The sequence below is a fragment of the Poecilia formosa genome, unplaced genomic scaffold (genome assembly GCF_000485575.1).
Source record: "Poecilia formosa unplaced genomic scaffold, Poecilia_formosa-5.1.2 Scaffold493, whole genome shotgun sequence".
Lineage (NCBI taxonomy): Eukaryota > Metazoa > Chordata > Actinopteri > Cyprinodontiformes > Poeciliidae > Poecilia > Poecilia formosa.
Genome location: NW_006800432.1, coordinates 13861 through 20443, shown reverse-complemented (window position 1 = coordinate 20443; position 6583 = coordinate 13861). Strand labels below are relative to the sequence as shown.

At 38.7% G+C, this 6583-nt stretch overlaps 1 protein-coding gene across 1 annotated transcript in view; it reads left to right on the top strand.

Moving 5' to 3' along the window:
- Positions 1–5207: 5207 nt before the first annotated feature.
- The window catches only part of LOC103156698 (lanC-like protein 2), a gene marked incomplete at its 3' end in the record, with an annotated part of 15222 nt that continues 13846 nt past the window's right edge, over positions 5208–6583 (top strand). Inside the window, exon 1 of the mRNA XM_007578841.2 lies at positions 5208–5620. The remainder of the gene's footprint in view (positions 5621–6583) is intronic.

The following is a 6583-nucleotide window of genomic DNA, read 5'->3' as shown; positions in this document are numbered from 1 at the left end:
GTCAGTTTTTGCCTTAACATAATGCCTTAGTTGAAGGTATTTATAGAAGTCCCTGGAAGCAATACCATATTGTGTTCTTAATTCTTCAAATGTCTTGAATTTTCCGCTATGCCATAGATCATGCATCCTAGCAATGGCAGCATCCCGCCATGACCTAAGATCAGGACCAGCGCCCTCTACTGTCAAATCCGGGTTGTCTACCAGTGTTGTCAGACATGAAAAGTTTTTATTCTGTCCAAACATTTTCTTCAGAGTATTCCATGCTTTAATGGTATTAGTAATTAGAAAATTATCTTTAGCCATGGCTGGGAGTTCTCGTTGTTGTTTATGTAACAGAGTTATTGGGTGATAGGGTTTACAAACACTTTCTTCAATCCTTAGCCATGCATTAGCATGCTTTTGGGTAGCCCACATTGAAATAATTCTTGCATGTAAAGACAATATATCGTTCTCAATCTTGGGCAGAGCCCATCCACCCAAGGCTCTGGGAAGTTGTAGAACTTCAGTTTTAATTTTAGGTTTCCTGCCCGCCCAAATAAATTCTGATATTGCTTTATTTATTCCAGCTAAGTCTTTAGAGTCAATAAAGAGAAACAGCATAGACACTGGATAAATTAACTGAGGGAGGATTATCATCTTAATCAGGTTAACTCTTCCCAGAAAGGATATGGGAAGCCTCTTCCATCTCACCAATCTGTCCTTTATATGGGAGATTGTAGGACTGATGTTTTCTGGATACAGTTGATTAGTTTTAGATGTCATGCGTATTCCCAGATACTTTAACCCCGTAGGAGCCCATCGAAATGGTTTGATGAATGCTGGCTCTCCCCGGTCACAGAAACCCAAAGGCATAATTTCAGATTTTTCGTAATTGACCTTATACCCAGATATTTTACTAAATTTACTGACGCAGCCAATTAGGGCTGGGATAGATTTTNTCCAGGTTGATCGTAAATTCTCCAAGTTATCTTTCCTTAGCGTTTGTAACTCAGCATAGAATCTTGACACAAATCTTCCACGTTTATGACAATCAAGAATAGCTTTATCAAGTAAATAACAATCCACCTCTAATGAGTCAGTTTTTGCCTTAACATAATGCCTTAGTTGAAGGTATTTATAGAAGTCCCTGGAAGCAATACCATATTGTGTTCTTAATTCTTCAAATGTCTTGAATTTTCCGCTATGCCATAGATCATGCATCCTAGCAACGCCAGTATCCCGCTATGACCTAAGATCAGGACCAGCGCCCTCTACTGTCAAATCTGGGTTGTCTACCAGTGTTGTCAGACATGAAAAGTTTTTATTCTGTCCAAACATTTTCTTCAGAATATTCCAATGCTTTAATGATATTAGTAAATAGAAAATTATCTTTAGCAATGGCTGGGAGTTCTCGTTGTCGTTTATTTAACAGATTTATTGGGTAGTAGGGTTTACAAACACTTTCTTCAATCCTTAGCCATGCTTTTGGGTAGCCCACATTGAAATAATTCTTGCATGTAAAGACAATACATAATTCTCAATTTTGGGCAGAGCCCATCCACCTAAGGCTCTGGGAAGTTGTAGAACTTCAGTTTTAATTTTAGGTTTCCTGCCCGCCCAAATAAATTCTGAAATTGCTTTATTTATTCCAGCTAAGTCTTTAGAGTCAAGAAACAGAACCAGCATAGACACTGGATAAATTAACTGAGGGAGAATTATCATCTTAACAAGGTTAACTCTTCCCAGAAAGGATATGGGAAGCCTCTTCCATCTCACCAATTTATCCTTAATATGGGAGATTGTAGGACTGATGTTTTCGGGATACAGTTGATTAGTTTTAGATGTCATGCGTATTCCCAGATACTTTAACCCCATAGGAGCCCATCGAAATGGTTTGATGAATGCTGGCTCTCCCCGGTCACAGAAACCCAAAGGCATAATTTCTGATTTTTCGTAATTGACCTTATACCCAGATATCTTACTAAATTTATTGACGTAGCCAATTAGGGCTGGGATAGATTTTACAGGGTCTGTCAAGGTTAAAATGATATCATCAGCATATAATAATATTTTGTACACTTTTGTTCCTATTAATATACCTTTGATATCTTTATTTTGTCTAATTGCAATTGCAAGCGGCTCTATAGCCAGGGAGAACAGCAGTGGAGAGAAAGGACTTCCCTGTGCTGTCCCCCTTCCCAACCCAAATGGTGCAGACAGGAGGCCATTTGTCAAGACAGATGCTGAAGGATTCCTATAAAGAAGTTTTACCCAGTTTATAAAATTTTGCCCAAGTCCAAATCTTCTAAGCACTTCAAACATATATTCCCATTCGCGGTCGAAGGCTTTTTCCGCATCCATTGAGACAATGATGCCTGGGGTTTGTGTCTGTCTGATTAAGGTGTTGAATAATATTAATAAGTTGTTTAGTGTTATTTGATGAAAGACGTTCCTTAATAAAGCCGGTTTGGTCTATATTGACTATGTTAGAAACTACCTTTTCCAGTCTAGTAGCCAAAATCTTAGATAAAATCTTCACATCCACACCAAGTAAGCTAATGGGTCGATATGACTAACATTGTTCTGGGTCTTTGTCTTTTTTACGAATTACAATGATATTTGCTATATACATGGTATCAGGTAGTTTAGATTCTTCTAGAGATTTATTAAAGACTCGATGTAATAATGTGCTTATCTTACCTTTTAAAGTTTTAAAAAATTCGACAGGATAACCATCAGCACCTGGGCATTTGCCAGATTGAAGTGAAGAGATAGCCTTTTCGATTTCTAGAGTTGTTACGGGTCCTTCTAATAAGTTTGCCTGTTCTAGTGACAATTGTGGTATATTTAAGTTATCCAACCATGCATGCAGTACAATTTTTCATAAAACCGTTTAAAACATTCATTTATATGCTTATTATCCATATGACGATGGCCCTCTTCGTCCTGAATTGAGGATATAAAGTTTGTGCCAGGGGACTTGTTTACTAGTTTTGTCAAGAGTTTGTTTGGTTTATTGCCGTGTTCAAAGAATCTTTGCTGTGCGAATAATATATCCTTTTCAGCTTTCTTTGTTATAATATCAGATAATGAGGCCCGAGCTGCTTTAAGTTCCCCCAGGATTTTAACTGATTTTGTGATGATATAGTCGTTTTCAAGTCTTTTAATTTGATTTTCAATTTTATTTTGTTCTGCTAATCTTTCTTTCCTCTTACAGCTAGAGTATGATATTATTATCCCTCGCATATATGCCTTATAAGCATCCCACACCAGTCTGGGGTCAGAGTTATTATTGTCATTGAATTGTAAATAAAAATCTGTCTGCTCTTCTAGTAATTTAGTAAAATCTTCGTTTAACAGCAGCAATCTATTCAGCCTCCATGAAGCTGAGCGGGCCAGTTTTCTGGGCGGTTGCATCGCTAGCGTTACAGGAGCATGGTCAGAGAGGGAAATTGTTCCTATCTCTGATTTCTCTACAGAATGTACCAAATGATTGGACATAAACAAATAGTCGATGCGCGTCATTGTTGAATGTGGCAATGAGTGAAAGGTAAAATTTTTTGTTGAGGGGTTGAGATGCCTCCATATGTCCGTTAAATCCAGTTCTTCTAAAATATTTTTCACTGCCCTAGAGTTCTTAGACTGAGTGTTTTGGGGAGGACTCCTGTCCATGAGAGGGCATAGAGAGCAATTAAAGTCACCTCCGATAAGTATGTTTGGGCAGTCCATTTCAGCAGTTTGGTTAAGAAGCGCTGCAAAGAAATCCTCATCATATACATTTGGGCTGTATACACTACCGAGCAAAAAGCTCTCTCCATAAAGAACACCCTTAATCAATATGATTCTACCTTCCGTGTCTCTAAATGTGTCTAGAGCTGTAAAAGGGAGATTTTTATGTATTAAAATTATAACCCCTCTTTTGTTTGTTGAATATGATGAGAAATGAACTTGCCCCACCCATTCTCTTAAATATTTTTTATGTTCATCGTCAGTAAGATGAGTTTCTTGTAAAAATGCTACTTGGGTTCCGTACTTCTTTAAACTATTTAGGATAGCCTTCCTTTTTATTACGTTATTAGAACCTTTTACATTCCATGTGCAAACCTTAATGCTCATCTTCAGAGTATTTCAATATGTTGCTTGACGCTGTGTTTTAAAAATATGCAGATAAGATTCAAATTTAAGTTTAACCTGCAAACTGCCTGCCTCAGATTGTGCTTTGTGCTGATAGACCAACAAAAAGGTTCCAAGCAAAAACCCAAAACAAAGCTTGGACCATCCTCTAACGAGGGAACNATCCACCGTCATTTGTCGACTTCAACCAAAAATCAACGATTCTAACTATTTTTCAACGTTGATTTAACATCATGTGCTATCTGGGTTATTTAAGTGCTATTGTCCTTCAAGATACATTTACCTAACACTAGAATAAATGCAAATTACATTATGCAGCAAAGGAAATTAGAAGATCAAACATATCCATTATGGAGATGACAGGTTTTGGATGGGCGATTGTGCCCCTTATTGCATAAGCGATACTGAAGAATGACTGCTATCATTAACGACACAGGGAAGAAGCTTTTCAGTTATCTTGCTTTGCTAGCAAGGTCGTTAGCTAGCAGCTAGCTAATAGCACAACAACAACAGCCTAATGTCTGTATGATAAAAATACTGAATGATAGATAAAAACAGTTTTTCCTCACCTGGCTGTCTCCTCCCACTCAGTAGTTCTTCAGAGAAAGGCAGACTAGAGGCCTGTCAGTGTCTGTTGTATTTCATTACCTCTCTGCTTAAGCCGCTACTCCGTGCTGAAGCAGAAACGATACTTCAACGTTTTCCGTTATCTGACAAGTAGCAAGTCTACTCCACTTTATTCACCAAAAATGTTTTTTTTTTTAATTCACCAAAAACTGATCTGTAATCTGGAACGTTTGCTGTTTAGCTCCACAGTTAGTCGCCTTATCTCACTGCGCGAGAGGCAATGGCGTCATGCGTCACGGGCAAAAGGTCAAAGGTAACAAGGTGACCGGAGGGCTTATTATGTTGTACAAAAAAAAAAACAACACCCCAACAAAAAACAAATAATTTTAGTACATGTTATGTGTCAGAAGACACATAACATGTATAACATGTATGTATTTTTTTTGTATAATAATACAAAAAAAAAAAATGACCAGCAAAAAGGGGCAGGTGCTTAAGCACCCCCCCCCCCCTCTGCACGTGCCTGTCTGTCGCCATTCACATCGGGAGTCAGCTGCCGGGAAGGACGGCTACTGGTGCGGGTTCTGTCCGACTGGCCTGGTTAGGAGGCTGGGTGCCTTCTGCAGCCTTGGCACTGCGCCTGTCTGGGTGCAGGTGGGACGCAGAGATCTGATTTTACTGAGCAGATAGCTGCCTGATCGTACGGTGCGTTGAATAAGGAGCGGGAAAGATGCGGAGGAGGGAGCGACTCGGTGATGCGGTGACACATGGCTGCCTGGACGCTCTGACTGCGGTCCCCACGCTTCTTCACTCCAGCGGAACAAGCAAAGGCTGGGCGGAACAAGCAAAGGCTGAGTGAGGCTGCCCGGAGGCTGACTGATCAGGACAGACTGTGACTGGAGCTGTAAGGAACGAAAACCGAGCCGGTCGCATCGCCTCGGTAAGCTCTGCTCCAGCTCGATCTGTTTCTACCTGCAGTACCGCATGTTTACAGCCAGTAACTGCCAGCGATCACACTATAGCACTGTTCAGTGAGCAGCCTCACAGTCTGTCATTGTTCTGAATTTGCTCTCACGTATAAACAAAAGGAAAATGAATCAATCTTTGTTTTTAATTTGAAATTCAATAGATTTCAAGTGGGTGAAGCCTTGTTGAGAGCATAAATATGTCCAAGGTGACTTTCACTGCTTTATTTGGGTTTGTACAGAGAGAACTGAAATGCAGATCAACTCGTTTTTTGATTATTTATACTATACATTTATACAAGTACCATTAGAACTTTCTCTAAACGTATTTTTCTTGTAATCACCAATAATAGGCCACATTTTCTGTTTATCTTTAAAACCTTTAAACTACAAAACATTTAACCACAAATTATGATCGCAAATTGTCATGTATCTTCTCTAAAGAAAATACATCAACTACACAAGATAATACAGTAAAAATTAAAAGTAAATAAATTCCCCCTTTTTATTGCACAACTAAGGTTTTGTAAATCAGTAGAATCTGTATTTAAAGCAATTTACTCCATGTTAGACTAGTTAAAGTCTTTATGCCTATTTAATGCTAAGGTGTTTCTAAAGCTAGAGCATTTTTATCAATTCAATTCCAAAAAAATACTAAGAACTCAGGCTATTTTCGGCCTATAAACAAAAGAACAACAGCATGAGGGGTGCCGTGCCTGTCCCCAGCAGCACTGGGTGAGAGACAAATGTCTGTTAACTTGCTGGCTGCAAAATGATTACCAAACTAATGAAGCACCTAAGAACAGCTTGCTATTTATGTCGCATCATGAAAAGCAAACTGGCTAAACGTGATGAAATTCTGAGCAAAAATGAAAATTAATACATTTCATACTTCTTTTTGAGGGTTAAATTTATGGATAAAAATTAAAATAACAATT